General features: G+C 36.3%; 1 protein-coding gene across 1 annotated transcript in view; it reads left to right on the top strand.

The window, feature by feature from the left end:
• The window catches only part of SKAP2 (src kinase associated phosphoprotein 2), a 173,083-nt gene that overhangs the window by 88,360 nt on the left and 73,282 nt on the right, over nt 1–11,441 (top strand). The window lies entirely within an intron of this gene.

The following is an 11,441-nucleotide window of genomic DNA, read 5'->3' as shown; positions in this document are numbered from 1 at the left end:
CTACACAGGTATTTGCTTTCTCTTCCTCCGTATACACATACTTTTCTCCTATTTGCTTTTAATTTCCTTACAAGTGTATCTGTACAAATGTCTGTGAAATGCTTTTTAGAAGAAATGAAATGGTATGTTACTAAAATAATTATGCTAATAGGTAAGAATATATTAATTTCATACCTATATTTTTAAAAAGAGACCTGTGGAGAGACCTGTTTTAGATGGAAGCAAGATAAAGTGTGTGTATGTACACATGTGTGAGAATGAAAGAGAGAGATAGAGAAGGAGAGAAGAAAGACAGTGCGTCTGTATTTTAAGAATTATGTATTTAGAACACAACACTTTGAATGACAGAAGAGGGGAAATGCCAAAGGCTTTTTATTTTTTTTTTATTGATTATGCCATTACATTTGCTCTATTCCCCCCTCCCTTCCCCTCCACCCTGCATACCCCTCCCCCACCATTTCCCCCTTTAGTTCATGAGCATGTGTCTCAAATTCTTTAGATTCTGTATTTCCCCTACTATTCTTACCCTCCCCCCTATCTATTTTCTATCTACTGTCTGTACTACTTATTTCCTGTACCTTCTCCCCCCTTCCCCTCCTCCCACTCCCCTGTTGCTAACCCTCCATGTGATCTTCACTTCCATGGTTCTGCTCCTGATCTAGCTATCCTCTTAGTTTGCTTTTGTTTTAGGTGTGGTTCCCAATAACCGTGAGTTTGCTGTCCTTTCACCGTTCATCTTTTTTATCTTCTTTTTCTTAGGTAAGTCCCTTTAACATTTCATATAGTAAGGGCTTGGTGATGATGAACTCCTTGAATTTGGTCTTATCTGAGAAGCACTTTATCTGCCCTTCCATTCTAAATGAAAGTTTTGCTGGGTAGAGCAATCTTGGTTGTAGATCTTTGGTTTTCATGACTTGGAATACCTCTGTCCAGCCCCTTCTTGCCTGTAAGGTCTCTTTTGAGAAATCAGCTGACAGTCTGATGGGAACTCCTTTGTAGGTGACTGTCCCCTTAGCTCTTGCTGCTTCTAGGATTCTTTCCTTCATTTTAATCTTGGCTAATGTAATTATGATGTGCCTTGGTGTGTTCCTTCTTGGGTCCAACTTCTTTGGGACTCTCTGAGCTTCCTGGATTTCTCGGAAGTCTATTTCCTTTGCCATCTTGGGGAAATTCTCCTTTATTATTTGTTCAAATAATTTTTCAACTGGTGGTTGTGCCTTTCCCCCTTCTGGTACCCCTATAATTCGGATGTTGGAACGTTTAAAGATGTCCTGGAGGTTCCTAAGCTTCTCCTCATTTTTCTGAATTCTTATTTCTTCATTCCTTTCTGTTTGATCATTTTTTTCTTCCGTCTGGTCCTCTCCCTTGATTTGAGTCCCAATTTTCTTTCCATTACTATTGGTATCTTTTGTATCAGCATTCATTTCAATTAATTTAGCTTCCATATGTTTCTCTAATTTGTGACTAAAATCTACCAGTTCTGTAAGGATCTTTATAACCAGTGTTTTGAACTGTGCATCTGAAAGACTGGCTATTTCTTCATCACTTAGGTCTATCGGTTCTGGGGCTCTAAGTTGTCCCAGAGCCATTTTTGGTCTATTCGTGCTGTTAAGTGAGCGGAGCAAAGCCTTAGTTGTTTACCTGGACGGGGCGACCCAGGTCGCTGGTTTGTGACGCTGTGTGTGGGGGCGGGGTCAGAGAGGGAGCAATGGCGTTCCTCTCCGCTAGCCCAGCGCTTCCAGTCACTCAAACGCCTCGGGCTTGCTTATCCGATCCTAATTTTGCGAGCCTGCTGCACCACGCGGGTTTCCCTTCTCACTGGTTTCTCCGCACATAAATGCGCGCGACCGACCGACCGACTGCGCCTCTTCCCTGTGCGCTCCGGCAGCCAGCTCGCTGGCGATCAGCGCCCTCGGTTGCCTGCGCGCACCGCGCACTGCCTCGGGAATTTTTTCTTGCTAACCTGCTCCGCTGCTGGCCTTGCTCCTCGTACCGGTCCAGCCGAGTATCTAGTTGTCCTTTGGACTCCGTATTGTCGATTTTCCATGTGGCTTGGTTGTGACTGCTGTTAAAAATAGTTGTTCTTAGATTTGGTTGTGCACAGAGGTGAGGTGGATCCTCCACCTACTTCTCCATCTTGGCGGAAGTCTTGCCAAAGGCTTTTTGATCTAAATAAAAATTGGGGAGTTGTCTTCCTAAACTGAAACAGGTAATAAATACTAAAGAATGAAAAATGTTTGGGGATATATTTTCTTTAATAATCCACCCCAAGATAGTAATCAAGGAATCAGAGTAGGACTGTAAGTAGAGAGTCTTTATTAGTTTCAGGGAAGGAAACAAAAATGAAAGTTGCTCAGTGGGAGATTGGGTGCATAGGGAGGGTGGGGCACAGGGGCCATGCTGTTTGGGGTCAAAAACTGCTGAACATTCAGTGCACTGTGAGCAGGTGTGCTCATAAATCACCTTTTGTGGAAAGAACAAATGCACTGAAAAGTCTTTAAAAATTTTCAGTGAAGCCAAGCACAGCCTCTCACAACAACGCCAGCTGGTACAGTGGCACAGATGGGTTCCTAGAACACTCACCTAGAGGGGGAAGCCTGCACCGCAAGGGGCCTGCCCTCAGGAAGATAATCCCATTTTTTTTTCTTTTTATGCCCGCCCTCATAGAATGACAATTGTTTATATACCTGTTCTCTTCAAGTCAAAACCAAAAACATATGCTTCATTATGTTATACAATGTAGAAGACATTCTAACTCTGCATATTCCTATTTCGGATACTTAGGGTATGAATTTGTATTATTAATGGCTCTAAACTTCTTTTAGCCAGAATAGGAAAAATAAATGAATAAAAATGAACTTTAAAAAATTAGAAAAATGTCATTCATGTTATGAGAGTAATTGTGCAAATTTATAGCTTAAAACTCACAACATAAAACAGTTGCAAAAGAAAAGGTAAAAGCTTGCTTTATGGTTTTTGTTAGTGATTTTCAACCCATATGCTGCAGTTATTTTAATAAAATATAGTAAATGACTGTTTAGTCAAGGGCACTGCCCTCTTTTCCTTTAGATTGTCAAATGAAAATAACAACCACCAACACAAGAATAGCTGTCCAGTTTGAATGCCCCATCCTGAACCATAAGTTTATAGGTTGTATAATAGAGTTGCATTTCATTGGTCATATCACATAATAAGGTTGCATCTGATTGGTTAATTCTTGGTACTGGAAGTCCTTATATACAAGTATAGGACCTTGCTGTTTTTAAAAAGTCACTTTGGAGGAAAAAGGGTAGGTAATTACTACTATTATTATTATTTGTAAATTAATCAAAATTATACCTATTTTTCTGTCAGACTGGCAAAAAAAATTTTTTTTGATGTGCTACAGAATTTTAGTGAATAGTTTATGTGCTCCATGATATGGAAAAGGGTAAAAATCACTGGTCTGTCTAAAAATAGAACATACTTGAATGAAAAAGAAATAAAGAATCCAGTCTGAATTATATTCACTTCTTACTTTTATGCAGTTTGCTAGAGGAATCTGCATACAAAAAGAGCCTCTTTTTTCTTTCATAAACATCAGTTTCCCATTACTAATTTGTTCTATGTTTGTGTGTATGTTTGTAAATTGAAGTCTTTTAAAATGACATTTTTAGGAAGCAAAATTGAGTTCTCTAAAATCTTGTGGAAAATGAAACAAACATTCTAGAATTTTAAATTGAATTAATTGTACCACAATTTTTGGATCCATTCATTTACTGATGGGAATTCTATGCTGCAGAGAGAAAGAAGGAGCTACTACCTTTTGCAACAACATGGATGGAACTGGAAAGCATTATGCTGAGTGAAATAGGCCAGGTGCTGAAAGACAAATACCATATGATCTCACCTTTAACAGGAAGCTAAACAACAAAACAAACAAGCAAGCAGAAAAAAAAAAAAAAGACACTGAAATAGAGAACAAGGGGATAGTAACCAGAGGGGAGAAGGAAGGGAAGTTAAGGGGAAAAAGGGAGAGGGATTTGGAGGAACAAATAGGAAGGACACAGAGATGAGAACTAAGGGGGGTGGAAATGGGAGGGAGGTGGGGAGCAAGGCGGGGGGGAGACTGGGATGGGAAAAATAGACAAAAAACTGTACTTGAAAAATAACTAAATAAAATTAATTATTAAAAAATAAATTGAATTAATTGAATTAAGTTATTTTAAAAATCTTTTAAAAAATTATATTTTATTGATTATGCTATTACAGTTGTCCTGATTTTTTCTCCTTTTCCCCCCTCCAACCAGCACCCCCTACTCCCTCGGGCAGTCCCCTCAACATTGTTCATATCTGTGGGTCATGCGTGTGAGTTTTTTTGCCATTCCATTTATTATACTGTATTTTATATCCCCATGGTTATTCCATAACTACCTATTTATGTTTATTAATCCCCTCACCTCTTCATCCATTTCTCTCCACAACTCCTTCCCATCTGGCAACCATCACAATGCTCTCCATATCCATGGTTCTGTCCATGTTTGTCTTTTATGCTTAGTTTGTTTTTTAGATTCAGTGGTTGATATATATTTTTGTCATTTTATCATTCATAGTTTTGATCTTCTTTTTCTTAGATAAGTCCCTTTAACATTTCATATAATAATGGTTTCGTGGTGATGAACTCCTTTAATTTTTTTCTTGTCCAGGAAGCTTTTATCAGCCTTTTAATTCTAAATGATAGCTTTGCTGGGTAGAGCAATCTTGGCTATAGGTCCCTGCTTTTCACAACTTTGAATACTTCAGGTCAAATTCCTTATCTGCAAGGGTTTTTTTTGAGAAATTAGCTGACAGTCTTATGGGAACTCCCCTGTAGGTAACTAACTTCTTTTCTCCTGCTGCTTTTTTTTTTTTTTACTGTTGTTCAAGTATAGTTGTCTCCATTTTTACTCTTCACCCCTCCCCACCCATCCTCACCTCCCACCCTCAAGCCTACCCCCTTTGGCTTTGTCCATGTGTCCTTTATACATGTTATATAGAACAACTGTACGCGATAGTTGTTCTATACTTTAGTCTTAATTTTCATGTGGTTGTGCAAAGAGGCAAGCCATGTCTGCCTGTGCTGCCATCTTGACTGGGAGTCTAAAATTGAATTCATTATAAATAATTGCCATTCATTTAATGCCATAGAGCAGTCATTCAGTGATATTGTCTTATACGGTTCTTGTAGAAGGCAGTGACTTATTCCTTCAACAGCAGAACATAGCATTTCAGAAATGGGCTTTCTTAGATACAGACTTGGGTGCTGGCTGCATCACTTACTGTGGGTGACCTTGATTTCCTGTTGGTAACCTGGAGCTAAGAATGGTTACCTCTTTCACACATGTGAGACTAAAATGAAATGATGACTATATCATGCCTAACTAATTTGTGGCAAAGGCTTCATAAATGTTAGCAGTTGCAGTTATTATTACTTCACTGAATTTACCATGCTGATCTTTGGTCATGTATATTTGTTGATGAATATACATAAATGTATAAATATATTGATTTTTATTTGATAATTTTTTTTAAAAAAGAAAGATGCTTAAAAACTTAGTTTGGCAATATGGAAAAGGTAAGGAAGGAATAAGATCAATTATTAGTTATTCTTTAAATTTTATACATAAATTATTTGATGTTTCTTTTAAAATGCTTTCAACAAATTTTTAATGTTGTTGGTTGTTTATTTAGGTAATACTTAGAAAGGAGCCTGGGACATAATATACCAGTAAATATTTGTTTAATAAGTGAATTAAGAGTTACTTTTTATTTATACTCATTTTTACTATATATAACACATCAAATATTTTTTCATGCATCAGATTTTTTTTTGCTAAAATATCTGTAGCTGGGAGGAATTTGTTTTGTTAAAAGGCATTTGACCTTCAAATTTTATTGTAGTGGTTTATCTTTTAAACTTTATTTTTTTTTGTGTGTGTATGAAATAATGGACTTGGCAAATTTAAATTGCCATATTAAAAAAATTAAGAGCATTTCTTAGAGTCATCTTAAGTGCTCTTCTACTAAATCTTCACAGTAATTCTCCGCAATATGTCCTCTTGTTACCTACATTCACAGATTTGAAAATGAAATTAATGAAATCAAATATTGATAACTTGTCTAAATCACAGCTAGTGGTCAAGCAGCAATTTGAATCCAAGACCCAGGGTTTTAACCACAATTCTAAAATGCAAGATCAGATCAGGGCAACTTTATTGTGTGAAAGAAAACATATTAAATTAACCCCAGCTCACAATTGTATATATTTAATTTTGTATTATTTAGAGTCTCTGTAAAAATTTTGATATATTTAGAAGTTTATTTTAACTTAAAGAGAAAAGTGTATTCCATTTAAAGCTTATATCTCAATTTTTCAAAGTGTGTATGTGTCATAGACCTTTTCTAAAAGGCTATTGTTTTTCCTGAGCAACATTAAATTTCTCTTGCTTTAGAGAAGCTTATTAAGATACAGGCAGGTACATGCACACATATATGTATCAGTAGCCACTTGTTATGCATAATAAGGGATGCAGTAGGCACAGTAATAGTTCCCCAAAGAAGCCCACATCCTGGTCCCTGGAACCTGTGAATGTGTTGTTGCATGGCAAGGGGATATGACGTTTGTAGGTGGAATAATGTTGCTAATCAGCTGACCTTACATTAAAGGGTGGATTCAGGTGGGCCCAGTGAACATACAAGAATCCTGAAATAGGGAAGAAGGAGACAGAAGACTCAGAACCAGAGAGAGGCCATTGTGAGAAAGACTTAACTGGCTATTGCTGGCTTTGGGCATGGAAAGATGCCAGCAGCCAATGAAGTAGGTCAGCCTCTGGGAACTGAATGGGCAAGGAAACAGATTCTCCCCTGGATCCTCCAGAACACAGCCCTGCTGGCATCTTGACTTTAGCCCAGTGCCATGCTTTCTGGAATTCTGACCTTCCAAACTGTGGGATATTAAATTTGTGTTAAGCCACATTAGAAAAGAGAGAGAGACAGATACAAAGTATCTGAGAAGTTATTCTATATAAAAGATAAAATTTTATTTAAATCCTTTCTATGAAATATAATGATCTATTATTAAAAAGTGGCCTTTACCAAAATATGAAAGTGTAAAGAAAGGCTACCCTATATTATAAACATATGAATTAATATCATTGTCTTGAGTGAAATTTCTTATATTAAAGCAAATTTTTAAATGACTGATTCAGTATATTGATATACTTCCATCACTGTAAATAACTGAGGAAGTCTTATAGGGATTTCTACAAATCAATAGCTCTGGAATTTTTAGATAAAAAGCATTTTTTAATTTTATAAGGAATCATTTCTATTATAGAATGTGATACCTATGGACTCTCATTAGAGCAAAGAATCAGAAATCTTAAAGAGATTTTTTTTTGTATATATGAGCTAAGGACAGTGGTCTTATATTAAAAACTTATCTTAAAAAAGCAATCTTCAAATATGTAATTACCATATTTTTTGAAGCATAAGATACATGTAGGTTTTAGAGGAAGAAAATACAAAAAAATTTTGAAGCAAAAAATGTAGTAAAATATTTAATAACATAAATAACATAATATTTCACCAATGTAAATATAAAGCTACATTCGGACTATGAGATGCACCCCCCATTTCCTCCCAAATTTGGGGGGACAGTGCATCTTAGAGTCCGAAAAATATGGTAGATAGTTCAAATTCTGGTCATACATTTAAGCATACTCTAAAGAAGCAGTTTTAAGTGAATGACCAGGGTACTATAACCCTACTTTTGATGTATGGCTTTTTGACTGTTATTTTAGTGGATATTGATGAACGCACTTGATTTCAGATCTGTCTTAATTCTGATTCTTAATTATTCTGTTAATTGTTCTGTTATCACCATTTGAATTTTATATATTTTGGTAGACTTTCATGAAAGTTGGTAGCAGCTATAATAATATATGCATATATTTTTGATATAAATTAGAAGCTTTTGAATGGACTGTGAATAAACCCTTAATATATCTTTGGTCCATGTTCGCAAAGCGTTTCCTGCATGCACACTGCTATCATATGAATAGCAAGTGTCTTCTTTGGTTTCAGATCGTCCTATTTGAAGACATATTGGAACTCCCATGAGGCTATAGGAGTCTCCATTTCAAGAAGTAAAGCTAATAAAGACAAACTTGAATTACCCTACTAGTTATTCATTTTTATCTTGGTAGCTTTCAGAGTGACTTGCCACTTTACAGAGAGAGGAGAGACTAACAGATGGCAAACGTGTCAGTTGCAGCCTCTGCTTTTGCCCCCAGTGTCATTACATGGGTCAGTGTATTCGTGTTTACAGCCTTGTCTCCAGTGCTAACTCCCCTGGGGATTTTATGGTCCTACTAATTAGAAATTGGCCATCTTGGTGTCCAAGCATGCTCTGAGCCTTTTATTTTTAAAGGACGTATTATGATAACATTAGACATCACCAGTACTAGTCAGTATATTCATTGGTTAATCCTTTCTGAAGAGAGTAATAGTGTGAGAAAATAAGCTCTGTGAAAGGACTATGCTGAAGTAACATAATTAGTAATTTGTACTGTCGTGATTTTTTTTCTTATAGGTTTTTGTTTCATATGTCCATTGAAAGTATTAATTTTCTCTTTGCCACTAAAAATATGGTTAAAAAGATTGGAAATTCCAAATTTTCCATGTGGAGGGGAGAATTAGTAGAACATAAAAAATATTTCATTTATGTATTTATTTGCTTTATAGATATTCTGGACCAAGATTCCAGCTAGAAAGTAAACCTTTATATATTTATTATTTTTTTAGTAAACCCTTAAAATGACAAAACAATTCTGTGCTAGATCTAACAGAAGTTATCAGTTGCTATGCAAAAAAAAATGTGTTGTGAGCAGTTTCCACATTTAATATCTTTGAAAATTGACTCCATCTTGGATCTTGGCCATTTGTTCATGAATGTACAAGAAAAAATATTAGTATGGATATATTTCATGGAATCCTAGAATTAGGAGGGCCTTAGAGATTATATAACCTAATTTTTTCATGTTTTAGATGAAGAACCTGATACACAGAGAGGCTTAGTGACTTGCTGAAGGTCACAAATTTGTAGAACTGGGATTTTATTACAGACCTCTTTACCCTGTACCATGTGTCTTGAATTCAGTATTGATGTAAAACTAAGATTCTGGGTACTTGTTATACACGAGACCATTTCATTTAATATTTACATTCATTATGTTTAGGTTTCTCTCCCTCATTAGGACATAGGGTTTTTTTTTTTTAATTGTTTTATAACTATACAAAGGTATGAGTGAATTTTTGCACTTAAAACTTTTTAGAGTAGTAAGAAAAAAGTGTCAGCAACTCAGCCCTGGCTGGCGTAGCTCAGTGGATTGAGCACAGGCCTGTGAACCAAAGAATCGTGGTTCGATTCCCGTTCAGGGCACATGTTGGGGTTGCAGGCCAGTTCCCAGCAGGGTACACAGGAGAGGCAACCATACATTGAAAATAAAAAAGTGCCAGCAACTCTGTCTTTGTATCTATTACAGAGTCTCTAGAAACAGGGAAAATGATAGTTTGTGTGTGTAAATGTGAAGTAAAGTGTAATTAAATTGCACTTATAATGAGCTCTGAGTAAGTAATAGCTCTGGGAACTGAAGTTCATTTATAGATTGTTTTCTAAAAGTAAGTACCCAATGAACCCTTGTGCCAGAAATGTTTACAAGCTACTGAACATCATCTGGAAATGTATAGGAAATGAAACAGAAAGCATTTTTCTACCTTTATACAAAATTATAATGCATGAAATATTGAAAGTAGTGGAACTCTTCTCCATTGTTCAGATTCTACACTTTATTTCTTTAGCTTGCTGGTAGACTATATATCCATTATCTATGCAGTTCATTTTTAAGGAAGAAGTTTCAAGATGTTCTAGAACCCTTGAATTATTTTATAAAAACAGTGGCCCTGTATATAAAATACCAACCTAACTAGAAGAAACTTTGTATCCCACTACTGCCTTTCCCCTTCCTGAGTTGCTAGGAATACAGTAGGCACTTGATAGTGCTTATTTCAATGTATGGAAACCTTCTTACAATTGTGTTTGTTTCAGATCCCCAAACTACAAGTTGGAAGAAGACCCATTCCTTGCCTACTCCAGCAGGGTGTTATTTTCAGTGTTTAATGTGTTGAACTGCTTTAAAAAAGTGGGATATTATATAAGCAATGCATATTCATGTTATAAGAAGGAAACTAGTCTTTTGTCAGTATATGCTTATTTTTTTAGGGTACCGAAATTTTGTGGCCACTTAAGCGAGCCCATGTAGTATTTGTCTGCAGTAGAAACAGACAAATACTAAGGCTGCTGTACAATGTAGGTTAATTCTTTTTCTTCCCTGCAACTACTAATAGTTGGAGTAATAGTTGGAAGCAGAGTAATCGCTCCATCAACTACTTTGACCCAACTAAAAGGAAAAAATAACTATAACGCTGCCCTGGACAGTATGGCTCAGTTGGTTGGAGCATTGTCCCATAGACCAGGTGGAGTTGTAGGTTCAGTTCCCGGTTGGGCCATATGTCTGGCGTGTGGGTTGGATCCCCAGTTGGGGCATGTGCGAGAGGCAGTCGATCAATGTTCGTGGATCCCTCACGTGGATGTTTGAAACAAACAAAAATAATAACAAAATAAAGTAACTACAATGCTTAACTTGTTCAGTAACCTAATCTTTTTTCCTCTCGTTAAATTTCTCTAAGCAACATTAGTCTTAAGTATACATTGGCATCTATTCATTCAAATGAATAGTTACAGTTACACTAACACATAATAATATTTAACTATAACAATTAATAAAAGCTAACATTTTTTGAATGCCTGCTATGTGCCAAAGGGTTAAGGTTTAGAGCTAAACTTCTTTTTGGGACAAGGGTGTGAATTTTGCTAGTGAAACAGAGCTGATAACATCGTTGAGAATTAGTTGGAGTGTCGGGTGATTGGCTGTGTTGCGTGGTTTCCCGTGGTCAGAAAATGTAACTGTGGTGTTTGGCAAATGTTTGGCAGCTCTTTTCTGTTGGTTACCAGGTAGGTTTAAATTAGCCTTCCTGTAGCATTATACCTGCATTTTCATAGCCTAATTCTTTGAATCAGCGTGAATCTTCTTAAATGGTGGCATGCTATTGATTATTTTAGGCGTAGTGCTATGAGGTGTAAACGATGTAAGAATTCATGTTTCTTTACAGAGCAGTTACACTCTTTATGTCATGTTACAAACCTTCAGTTTCTACCATCAAGGAGCATTGTATTTATATGTTTCTGATGCTATGCAAATGAATGGTTCCTTTAAGAACTTAAAATCTAGCAGGTTTGGGGGAGGATGAAGAGGGTAGAGGGGTCAAGTACATGATGGAAAGAGATTAGACCTGGGTGTTGA

Source organism: Artibeus jamaicensis, unplaced genomic scaffold, assembly GCF_021234435.1.
Source record: "Artibeus jamaicensis isolate MK-2021 breed Jamaican fruit bat unplaced genomic scaffold, CSHL_Jam_final contig_3230, whole genome shotgun sequence".
Classification (NCBI taxonomy): domain Eukaryota; kingdom Metazoa; phylum Chordata; class Mammalia; order Chiroptera; family Phyllostomidae; genus Artibeus; species Artibeus jamaicensis.
The sequence above is the reverse complement of the archived record's forward strand: the minus strand, read 5'-3'. Positions and strand labels throughout refer to the sequence as shown.